Consider the following 12446-nt stretch of genomic DNA (forward strand, 5'->3'; position numbering starts at 1 on the left):
GCTGATACCAGGCTGCGCTGGCATCCATGATGGCCATCCCGAAATGCTCTTCTTCCTATCCTCCCCCTACCCCCAGAGTTGTGCCCAGGAGCCCCAGAGCCCAGAGAATGACCAAGAACCCCCAAGAATGAATGACTGATCTCCTGTCCTAAGGTCTGGGCCCCTTGTAAGTGCTTTGAATCCATTACTTGGAGTTCTGGGTTTTTTGTTGTTGTTGTTGTTTTGTTTTTTAACATTTTGTTTATTTATTGTCACAGAGAGGGACAGAGAGCGAGCACAGGCAGGGGGAATAGCAGGCAGAGGGAGAAGCAGGCTCCCGCTGAGCAAGGAGCCCGAAGCGGGGCTCGATCCTCGGACCCTGAGATCATGATCTGAGTTGAAGGCCACTTAACCGGTGGAGCCACCCAGGTGTCCCATTACTTAGAATTCGGAGGGGAAAATCCTTCCAGGTTATTCAGCACACAACTGTGGTCACTCCAGATACACCTTCGACACAACCCAGCCACACAGCTGGATGCTCAGTGACCTCAGAGCACACAGGAGGACAAAGGGGAAGATTCAGGCCTGAGCACTGGCTGTCAGAGGAGACACAATGACACTCTCACCAGATCATAAGGACAGACCTTGGAACATGGGTCTTGGTGTGATCATACTCCATGGGACCTTTGGGGGAAGCAAGGTTCTGAGAAGGTGGGGAGAACTTTGGTGGGAAGGATTACCAGAGTCTCAGTTGGGCTGGGTTCCACAGGGTTAGTTAAGGGAGCCTCTAGGAGAGGACACAGTGGACACTGTGGCCTAACGCCAGCTCCTTATGGATAAGGCAGGTCAGACTAACTGCAATTCTTCTGAGTTAGGAAAAGGCAATTCAGTGCAACAAATCTTCTGAAAGGTGTTCAATCTCTCCCACGATATAGTCATTCTCTCTCCCCTTTCTTCTTTGCTAATTGATCTCCAATTTGCTTGTGTGACAGATGGAGACCCTTACACCTCAGGAGGAGCACCAACCCCAAAGAATGAGTTAAGACCGGTGATCTCACCCCCCTTGGCTAGTGATTGGTGTAAGAGTAGGCACACGTCACTGTTCTGGTAATAAAGTATATCAGGAAGTCAGCTAGGAGAACTATCCTAAATAAAAGGACAAAGCCTCCTGAGGAAAAGCCTTCCCTCTCTCCCCACTTCCTGACTAGAACATGGATACAATGCCTAGGGTTCAGCAGCCACTTTGCAACCATGAGGCAACACGCCAACAAGCAGAGGAGGGTAGTCAAAGGAGATAAAGCCTGCACTTTGCCAGCAACAGATACTGAAACTCCAGAAAGCTTGCCATGTGAGAAATAAACACCTCTATTTATTAAAAGACTCTAATCGGTGGGTACAATTAACCATAATTACAATGCCATTCATTCATTCATTCATTCATGTATTTGTTGAGTGCCTACTACATACCAGGTACTGTCCCAAGCACTAAAAGGACACATACCACACACACACACACACACACACACACACACACACACACTCATACTCTCCTGCCCTAGAAGCACCACTACTCTAGTGAGGAGAGGGAGAGGATAAAGAAAATAAATAAGTAATATATATGTTGTGCGGCAATAAGCATTACAGCAAAAACTAAAGCCAGGAAGTGGGTATGGAATGTCAGAGCTGGGAGACAGGGTTACACTTGAAGCAGAGTGGTCTGGAAGACCTCACTGAACAGGTCATAGTTGAGTACCGGCTTGGAGGAGGGGAGGGGACCAGTCATGCAGTTTTAGAGGAGGAACGTTCTAGGCAGAGGAAAGAGCAGCCTAATGCTTGCTGGCCAGGACAGCATGTCCCTCCTGAAGGCAGGCTCGCAGCAAGAGGGCAAGGACTAGGCTCTCCAGCTTATTCCTCCATGACTTGGATTAACACCTAGAGCCCAGGCTCACGAGATCTTTGAATCATATGAAAGCTGACGGAGCGACGTGAGGATCTTGAAAGCTCTTGACAGACGGAAGCAATGAACGGGACGGGAGAAGATGAAACAGAACAGGGATAAATGTTAAGGGGCTTCCCTTTTGATCTAAAATACCAACAGCACAGCCTTAGATGGGGAAACCCATGGCAGTCACGTGAGTAAAGGAAGCCCAGGAGCATTCCACAGTGGGAAACCCAACAGAAGACTCTGTTCGCTTGACAAGCTAATAACACAGTCTCCAAGTACTTCTTAATGGACATGTTTTAAATGAGCATGCCGGCCCCTCTCTCCCTGAATCAGACCAGACGCCGCTGGAGGCCAGAGTCTGAGCCAAAAAGACACAGACGAAGTGGAGTCTGGTCGGGTGTGTGAAGCCGCGCCAAGGAGCCCTGAGATGCCCTCTCTGCAGAAAGACCGAGTGGGAGTGGATGCTCAGACAGACTTGCATCCCTTCTCTTATGGACATTCAGTGAGCACCTGTCACAGGCGATCACTGCTGGTGGCTGTGGAAATACGGCAGTTCCTCGCAGCCCGCCAAATCAGTGGCTTCCACACTTCAGAAAACAACCCACAAAAAGTCCACTTGACACCATGAACCACTGGACATACATGCCTTCATGTATACATGTGTAAAACAAAAGCTCCACACAGCTAAATTTACCTTGACTACCCATGGGGTGAGAAAATGTTCTCTATTTTCCCATTTCTATTTTTTTTAAGATTTTATTTATTTTTTATTTGACAGAGAGCATGAGTGAGAGTGCACAAGCAGGGGGAGTGGCAGGCAGAGGGAGAGGGAGAAGCAGCTTCCCACTTAGCAGGGAGCCTGATGCAGAATTCGATCCCAGGACCCCGGGATCATGACCTGAGCTGGAGACAGACGCTCAATGGACTGAGCCACCCAAGAGCCCCTCTATTTTCCTCTTTTTTTTTAATTTTTTTAAAGATTTTATTTATTTATTTGACAGAGAGAGATCACAAGTAGGCAGAGAGGCAGGCAGAGAGAGAGGAGGAAGCAGGCTCCCTGCTGAGCAGAGAGCCCGATGTGGGGCTCAATCCCAGGACCCCAAGACCATGACCTGAGCTGAAGGCAGAGGCTTAAGCCACTGAGCCACCCAGGCGCCCCTATTTTCCTATTTTTAAAAGGTGAGTTGGCATCCAACAAATTGATTCCATGATCCACTCCTGACTGGCCACCAGTAATGCAGAAAACACAGACTCACGCCGTGCTGAGTGTGGAACAACCAGGGCGCTGGGGGAGCAGAGACCAGGGGTCAGGATGGACTGTGCTGAGAAGTAAAGTTGGAGGCCAGAGGAGGGACCAGAAGATAACCAGATGCTTGGTAAAAAGAGAACAGCCTGATGGCAGAGATGGTTGTAGGTCAATTTTGTACTAATTGGCACTCAACTGTACACTCAGCAACAGAAAATAGTAAATTTTATGTAATGCCTAGTTTCCTACAACTGAAAATTATTTAGACTTTTAAAAGGGAGCATAAGGGGCGCCTGGGTGGCTCAGTCGGTTAAGCATCTGCCTTCAGTTCAGGTCATGACCTCAGGGTCCTGGGATCAATGCCCACATCAGGCTCCCTGCTCAGTGGGGAGCCTGCTTCCCCTCTGCCTGCTGCCCCCCCCCACTTGTGCTCTTTCTTTCTTGCTCTCTCTCTCTCTCAAATAAATAAATAAAATCTCTTTAAAAAAAAAAAAAAAAGAAAAAAGAAAAAGAAAAACGGAGAATGGCCCATAACCACTGCTTTTAAATAACATCGAGCAGCAGTTTCAGGAATACAACGCAGTACCATACAAAGAACTACAGCCTCGAAGAGCAACGTGGGGTTTCCCAGAGAGCAAGCAGCAGACACAGAGCGCCTCCCACATGATGCCATTTATAAGAGGTTCAAGAAGAGGCAATGACCATCACCCCTGGGAGGGGAGACAGCATGGACTGAGAGGAGGCATTAGGACCCATCTATGGTGAGCAAAGTGTTCTCCATCTTGAGCAGCATGGGAGCCCTCCAGGTGTATCCATTTGTAAAAATTCATTGAGCTGTGCGCTTAAGATTTATACACTCATGGCTTGTAAGATCTACCTTGGTAGGAAAGGAAATAAAGGGGAAACAATGTTTAAAGGAAAGGAAATGCAGAAAGAAAGAAAGAAAGAAAGAGAGAAAGAAAGAAAGAAAGACAAACGATCGAGTCATTCTTGGGTGGGGTTTAAGTTCAAAAGTCATCATGGAAGGGAAACATTGCATATAGTCAAAATGACCCTTGCAAATCTCTTAGAGCACCCGTGGAGTGGGGTTTGTGATACACCACTGGCACATAACACTTGGAAAACACTAGGATGGACAAGGGCTGGAACCAAGGGAATGGTGAGGCATGGATGCCAGAACCTGCAGCCATCCCTCCTCCCAGTAACTGTCTCATCGCGCTGGGGAGCACGGGAGAGAAGTGAAAATCTGGAGGGCACTGCCCGCCCATCCAGGCTTGTTCCACTCCGCTTTAATATTAAGCAACTGAAACATGTTTCGTTATAAAAATTTGATTTGTTTGTTGCAGTGAGAATGGAATGAACTGGGTCCTGCAGCCAGCAGAGATGTTAAACACAGCCATCATTCCATCTTCAGATTCCTTCTGTTTGGCCCCAAGGGTGAGAAATAAGCTGGAAATACTAAGGAGATAGATTCCCGCTGAAGAGAAGCTCATGAACTGAAATGGAGTGGCTCTCTGAAGATGGATGGGCTGGTAGGTAGTGAGTTCCCCGTGAGCAGAGGGAATGCACAGGCTGAACACTTGCATCAGGTGATCTTTATTACAGGCCCCTGCCAGCCTGGAGCTTCAGAGCTGGCCAGATCTCCTGGCTCCCTGTGCTGGGCACGTCCCCTCCGCTCACAACTGCTCTGACAGTGAGATGTGTTGCTGGCTAGAGGGACTTGCCAGGAACTCCAGGTGGCTGTCCTAATAGAGGATTGCTCGGCCGCCCCTGAGGATTTATAGCCTCCCTCCTGAGTTATGGGAAGGCGGGCGGAGCCCATAAAAAGGAGCCGTCCAGGCAGTGCGGTACATGGAGCATCAATCAGCGACAGTCTGACCACTGGCGCAGAGTGAGGATCAGTCTGCTGGTTTCTCACCTATAAATTCTCCCCCCTCACCTCACCCCCGCCCAAGAGGAACAGATGTGTCATATTTAAGAAGAGCTCGAGTCACACTTTTAATTCCAGGGCTGCATGTGGGGGACAGGGGAGAGTAAAGAGAAAGCAGCCCTCAATATGGCCTTCGGCTGGCCCCATTTCCCACCAGAGTCCCCAAACCCACCTCCACCCAGTCCCACCCTGAAGTAAATGGTGCTGAATGAGCAGATGAGAAAGGACCATACACCCAGGAGCAGGGCTGTTAGACAGGGATAGGCAGCCCAGTGTGGCCCGAACAAGGCTAGAAACACTAAGGTGGAGTTATCACACCTACTTCTGAATGGACACCCTTCTTTACATCTTCTATAGTCATGCCAGGAAAGACTGAAGATGGAGGCGCAATGGACAGAGAAGGGGCAGACTGCGCTGAACCCAGGATTGCTGTACCACACAACTCTGCAGGCACCTTTCCTATTACTGACAATGTGAATGGAATTATGCAGTGCACAGCTTGGATGGCTGTACATGGCAATCCTACTGGACCTACGTGAAAGGTCTTTCTTCTTGAGGATGGGTAGTGAAGAGAATGCTAAACCAAGACTTAGGGGATCTGTGTTCAAGTTCTAGCTTCATCCCAGACTTGCCAAGGGCCCTAGGCAAGTACAGCTTTTCTCTGAGCCATATTTTCCATGCTTGTAAGATGGGGACAATAATTTCTGATCCACCAGATCTTTATCACCGGGTCTGACCGATCTCCTGTGGGCTCTGTGCAGTTTTGGACCGGCGATAACTTCTATAATGACCCTTCCAGACTCCATTCAGACTCCAATCCTGATTCTCAACCAGCCTTTACAAATTACCACCCTGCCTGGGGCTCCTGGATGGCTCAGTCAGTTAATTGTCTGACTCTTGATTTCAGCTCAGGTCAGGATCTTAGGGTTGTGAGATCGAGCCCCGTGCTGGGCTCCGTGCTGGGCTCTGTGCTGGAGGAGAGCCTGCTTAAAGATTCTATCTCTCCTTCTCCCTTGGCCTCTCCCCTCCCACCTGAAAAAAAAAAAAAATTACCATCCTGCCTTTCTAGGGGCCACACCTTTCTGGGACAGAAACTACCAGAGGTGACAGGATTTAGAGCCATGCATAAGGTGTTCCATAATTTCTGAACTAAAAAGCAGTACATTTGTCTGACAACTAAAGAGAACATTTGCAACTGGAACTGTCCCAGAAACCCAGGGCCATCTGTTTGCCGATCCCAGGCAGGTAACAGCAGCTGCCAACAGCTGGCACCCCGGGGGAGAGGGGCTGGGGCAGGAGGCACACAGAGCACCAGCAAACTTTCCTACTTTCCCACCAGTGCCAGCTGGCCGGGACACCCAGGAGAGCTGGCCACCTTCTCTGAGTGTGTGCGGACTCATCCTCTCAGACTAGGGTAACACCTCTGGCCTTCCCCTCACTGCGCTCTAGAAATAATATTCTTTTCTTTAAAAGATTTTATTTATTTGACAGACAGAGATCACAAGTAGGCAGAGAGGCAGGCAGGGGCAGGGCAGAGAGCAGGCTCCCCACAGAGCAGAGAGCCCGACGACGTGGGGCTCGATCCCAGGACCCTGGGATCATGATCTGAGCCGAAGGCAGAGGCTTTAACCCCCTGAGCCACCCAGGCACCCCTAGAAACAATATTTTTGAAGCCCTAATTTTCCAAGCACTTGGGCTTGGGTGCAGAGAGAAATAAATGCAAAGTAGAATGGCACAGCTCAGGGGCCTGACTTAACTATCTGATAGAATCCCACCCCCACCACCTCAAATCCCCCAGGGTCTTGGGCAGATTCTATAAATCTCCTGATCTTCTGGTCTGAAGGTAGCAAGAGAGTAGGTCAAGTTCCTGGCATGAGGTGGGCAGCTGACCTTGTCTAAAACTTAAGAATACTTTACTTAGGAGATTAGGGATGGTGTTTACTTCCCAGGCAGAAAAAGGGAACGAGTCACCAACACCACCACCAGAGAGAACATTCTTTCTTTTTTTTTTTTTTTTTTCCAAACCCTCTTTCTGTCCTTCCTTTGCCCTCCCCGTCCTGTAACCCCTGTCCTCCCCAGCTGTCTCCAGTTGGTCTTGGGTCCCTCCTGGTCCCTTGGCAGCCCTGCTGGGGCTTCCCCCTGCCCTTCTCAGTCTCTGCTTCTCTGTCCCCCTTCCTTTTGTCTCTCTCTGGGTCCCCTATTTCCCAGGCTAAGCAGAGCGGGGGTACTTGGGAAAGGCAGGAAGAAAAGCTCCCAGCTTCCCTCTGGATGCTGCAATAATCCCAGAGTGTAGGGAAGAACTCAGAAGCCCAAAGGCATGCTCTCTCTCTCTCTCTCTCTCTCTCTCCCTGCACCCTCCACATCCTGCCAGGCCACAGACACCTTGCCCAGGCTCAGCTCTGCCCAGGAATGGCCGCAGACGCCCGCAGCCAGGCATGGCTGAGACCCAGGACAGCACCCTCGGCAGAACCACTTCAGGTGTGAGCGGTTGCCCTGGCTGGCAGAGCAAGCGAATGTCTCGAAGTCCGTCTGCATCTGCCTATGTCCACTCCCTCGGTGTGCTGGTCCACCGCAGGCTTTACATGCTTTTGGGACAGTGACAACACCCAGATTTATAGCAGCAGGGTCCTGGTCCCTGTGTTCCAGATCCAGAGCCACCAATCACCTGCTGGACACTTTCCCCTGGATGCCTAACAGACTTCCCGAACTCACAATAACAACACGGAACTTGGTTCTCCCTCGCCCTCTCCTCCCCCCTCATTTGCCACCCTGAGGATGTCACCAGGTTCCTAGGTCTAGGGGGTTGCCCATAGTCTGGCTCCTGCCCACCTCTCTGGGCTCATCTCACACCACCCCCTCCATGTTTTCTTTGCTCCATCTTGATGCACCTTCTGTCTGTTCTTATAGCAAGGCAGACTCATTCCCACCTCAGGGCCTTTGCACAGGTAGTCCTTTCTGCCTGGAAAGCACTTTCCCCCAGAATTCCCACATCCACCTCCTGCTCTTCATTCAGATCATCTCCTCCAAGATGCTCTCCCTGACCCTAGCCATGCTCACCCTGGCATGTCCAGCTGCATGGCATGGAACAACCCTGCATATGTATCTGGCGAGGGAACGTGTAAGAGAAGGTGAGGACTCTTTTTATTTTTTTTTTAAAGATTTATTTATTGGACAAGTAGGCAGAGAGGCAGGCAGAGAGAGAGGAGGAAGCAGGCTCCCTGCAGAGCAGAGAGCCCAATGCGGGGCTCGATCCCAGGACCCTGAGATCATGACCTGAGCCGAAGGTAGAGGCTTAACCCACTGAGCCACCCAGGCGCCCCGAGGTGAGGACTCTTATAGCTGCAGGGTGGAGAACACAGCAGGGGGCTTTCTGGTTCCCTGCCATCCCATCCTCCCTCCCCTGGGCACAATGAAATTGGTCATGGCCGCTGTGGCTGCAGCCAGTGCTAAGGGCCAAGGGGCGTCCTCTCTCCTCACAGCCCCAGCCCTGCCTGTCATGGCCACGTGGCTTCAGTGGCCAGCGTCACAGCACAACTGGGAACCTTGACAGGGGCAAACAGCTTCAGGGTGTTGGACCACTGCTCCCACTCCTTGGAGCAGAGAAAGAAACCTTCCAAGTCCAGGGCCAACCAGAACAAGGGAGGTGGTGCCCAAGACAACCCAGAGGGGAACCTTAGCCTACTGTCATGAGGTTTTAGACCCCCAGTGCATCCACATGCCACCACCCCCCTCACCCCCCTTCATTTTTATAAGCCGAAGAAAGCCTCTGGAGTGGGAGAGACCTGCCCAAGTTTGCACAGCCAGGAAATGGAGCTGAGATCCCATCCAGACCCCTAACTTCAGAGAAAATTGCACTGACCCACTCCACATATGGGTAAGCTTGTCCTGTACTGGTGCCTCTCAGCCTGGTTTCTGGGAGTCAGGCAGGGGCAGGCAGCAGCTCTGACAGACCGAGGCTGGCCTGGCCTCTGGAACGCTCCCAGCTGGCAGCATGCTGATGGGCCCCTGCTTTCCTCCTGAGCCAAAGCTGATCCTTTAGCTCCCGCCTCTGCCTCCTTCCCAGCTCCTTTCTGAGAGTAAAACCCAAATCTCCTGGCTTCCTGCAAAGCCATGAAAGCTCCTGTCTGCCCCCAGCAGCCTTGCCTCCACTCCTCTTCCCTGAGCTCATCCTTTCTGACTACCTGGCCTTCTCGGTTCCTTCAACTCCTGGCCCATGGGAGTTGAAGCTGCTCACGCAGCTCCCCCTGCCTGGAATGCTTTTCCCTCAACCCCCTGGCCTTGGTCACTGCTGGCTGCTCTCCAGACTGCATCTCTGACCCTTCCAGCCCGTGCCCAACTAGGAGGCCTCCCTGCTCCACTCTGTGTGGAACCTCTCCTTGGCAGCACTCACTACACTGGGGGTGTGTGTGTGTGTGTGTGTGTGTGTGTGTGTGTGTGTGTATGCACACAGGATTAGTGATGATCTCATCCTGCCCTGTCCAATACAGCAGCCACTGGCCAGATGGCCTACTGAGCACTTGAAATGTGACTCATATGAATTCAGATGTGCTGTAAGTATAAAACACCTCCTTAATAAATTTTTATATTGATTCCGTGTTGAAATGACAATATTTTGGATATGCTGGCTTAAAGAAGATACATTATTAAAATTAATATCACTTGTTCTTTTTAGCTTTTTTAATGAGGCTACGAGAAAATTTAAAATTACCCATGTAGCTGGCTTTTGTGGCTGGCCCTGTATATCTACTTGACTGCAGTGAGCTTGTCCATGCCTGCCTCTCTCCTTGCTGCCTCTCCCACTTACCACTGTGCAGACTCACGGAGAGGTTCAGGCCCCAGTGCCTTCACGGTCTTGCCCGTCACAGGCCCTCACAACACATGCGCTGAGTGATCAAATGCCAGGTCACCCATCCCAATTTCAGGAAGGGAAAGCAATGCAAATAAGCCACCTGATCTTGCTGGCTTCAGCCCCCATCCCCCACCCCCTACACACATACACACACACACATACACACACAAACACACACACCTTCTCTATCCAACAAAGAATCAGACCCAGATGTCTGGACTCTAGAGACTTGGTCAGGACCAGCAGAGCCAAATGTGCAAGGAAAGGACAGGCTGGTACTCAATGAGGGCAAGCATAGCCTCTCTCTCTCTCTCTCTCTCTCCCCCTTCCCCACCTCTCTCTCTCTCTCTCAAATATCATTTCTCACAGTTTGGAATGAAACCCATTATTCCCAATTAACCTGCTGTGAACCCACAGTACTTGCTGGCTTGCCCATAATTATTCATCCATAGTAATAGCTAAAGTAAATTCCAGCGATCTTAGCTAACAGTGACATCTCCTTTGGGAAAACTTTCAAAGATGCCATGTCCTTGGTTCCTTATCTAAAGCTTCCTTGCCCTGCTTTGTTTCATTTTATTTTTTATACTTAACGTTTAGAAAGAAGGGATCCCAGACTAGAATATCGCCACCCCCCACCAAGTCACTGGGTGAGACTCGGGCGGTGCTGTCCTGTACCTTCCCACCATCCACCACCTCCCCCTGCAGAACAGGAGCCAGACAGGCAACATCTAGACCATCTGGGTAAGTCACACACAGCTAATTTTTGCAATTAGCCAGTCCTTCTAGAGGTTCCCTTCACCCTGCCGTCTCAGGAGCTAGGCTTCGCAAGTCTTCAGAAAGCATAAATCTTCTGCACAATTTATTTTAGGTTGTCAGATGTAATTTACTAAAAGACCATCTTCCCCAAGAAATCCAGAAGGAAATCTAACTTGTTTTCAATTAAGTGTGGCTCCTTTTGGTTATCTTTCTATCTCAAAGGCTGCACCAAAGATGCAGGGGCCTCTCCAGGATCATAATAATAATCCCAGAGGTAATAAGGCTTGAGTCAAGAACTGGGGTGGGCAACAGGGAGAGATGGAACAGGTGGAGGGAAACTTGGAGAGAGCACTGGCGCCATGATGATGCTTCCTTCCAGATGCCTCTCAACCTACAGGGCTCTTGTCCGGAGAGGAAAACTCTCAGAATCCCAACTTTTGCAGAGGAGACTGCTAAAAAGGCAGTGAGTAAGTGGGGAAATGTGTGTAAGATACTAGTAACATGCTTTATCGAGGGTCCTTTCTTCCTCCCACTCAGAGAGCAGCGCCTCTAACGGGGAAAGCTTTGATGGCAGACAACTGGAACTATATCAACACAGTGACCGCCACGGTTCCGGTCCCAGCCTCCTCGTCTACTACATCTCTGGGCGTGCATTTGGCTTCTCGTCTACAGAGGAGAGATCAAAACTTTCTTGCAAAGTAAGTTAAGCTGCAAGGATAAAATGAGGTGATTTTTTGCAAGCATCTAATAGCTTGTGAATGCTGGGCAAACATAAGGGATTCAAATTATTATGATCCCTTATATAATGAGAGCCACAGGGGCTCTGAAAAGCCCATGCAGTGAACATTCTGATGCCCTTGTCCCCAGTGCTGGGGTGTGGGTGTGGGGGGTTGCTGAAGGCCGATGGCTCCCCATGCCTACCTCCCACCCATCCCCCAAGAACTGTCCTCAGCCCACTGGAGCCCCCTCTCCAAGAGCTTGTAAATACCTCTTCCGCATAGCTCTTAGTCCACAACTGACCAGTACAAAAGGCTGGCCCACTCCCACCAGGGGATTTCACTCTAAGTTCTGGTTCAGACTCCAGAACCTTCCCCAGTGGGACAGGCCACATCTAGGCCTTACCTGAGGTCACAGCTTGCTCAGCTCCTTCCCCTCCCCACTCCTGTTTTCCCTCCCTCCCTCTCAGGTTTCTTTCTGAAAAACCTTCCCAAGGATAAATCACAAGTTCTGAATCCTTGTCTCGGGCTCTGCTTTCTGAGGAAGCCACTGAAGAAGGCTCCTTCAAAGCAAAGGTACTCCTCCTTCAAAGTCTCTGGTGCAGCAGCCATGGGTGATCACAGTGCAGAGGTGGGACCCCATGGCAGAGGCTCAGTGGGGAAGGGGAACAGACAGCGTTTCTGCTGGACATCTCAGGCCAGGCTGCACAGGTACCTGATCCATCAAAAAGGAGGCCAAAAAGAAGAGGGGACCAGAAAATTCAGAGTTGGAAAGAGGCCTGAGCTCCCCACAATGTCAGAGGAAAGGCATTCACCTCTGGGACCCTGTAAAATCAGGCTGATGGAAGACAGTGAGAAAGGCCCTTGCCACAGAGCCCCCTGAGATTCTGGGGACTGAGGAGACTGTGGGTCCCTCACCTGAAATGAGGCTGGGCTCTGTCCAGGACACAGGGACCCTAACCTTGCACCACCAAGTGCTCAGCATGTGGGGGTCTCTGGAGGAGGGGATGGAGAGGTGGCAGGAG

The 12446-nt window shown here is 50.6% G+C and overlaps 1 protein-coding gene across 13 annotated transcripts in view; it reads right to left on the reverse strand.

The window, feature by feature from the left end:
- The window catches only part of MEGF11 (multiple EGF like domains 11), a 341793-nt gene that overhangs the window by 255339 nt on the left and 74008 nt on the right, over positions 1–12446 (reverse strand). The window lies entirely within an intron of this gene.

This window comes from Mustela nigripes, chromosome 13 (genome assembly GCF_022355385.1).
Source record: "Mustela nigripes isolate SB6536 chromosome 13, MUSNIG.SB6536, whole genome shotgun sequence".
Lineage (NCBI taxonomy): Eukaryota > Metazoa > Chordata > Mammalia > Carnivora > Mustelidae > Mustela > Mustela nigripes.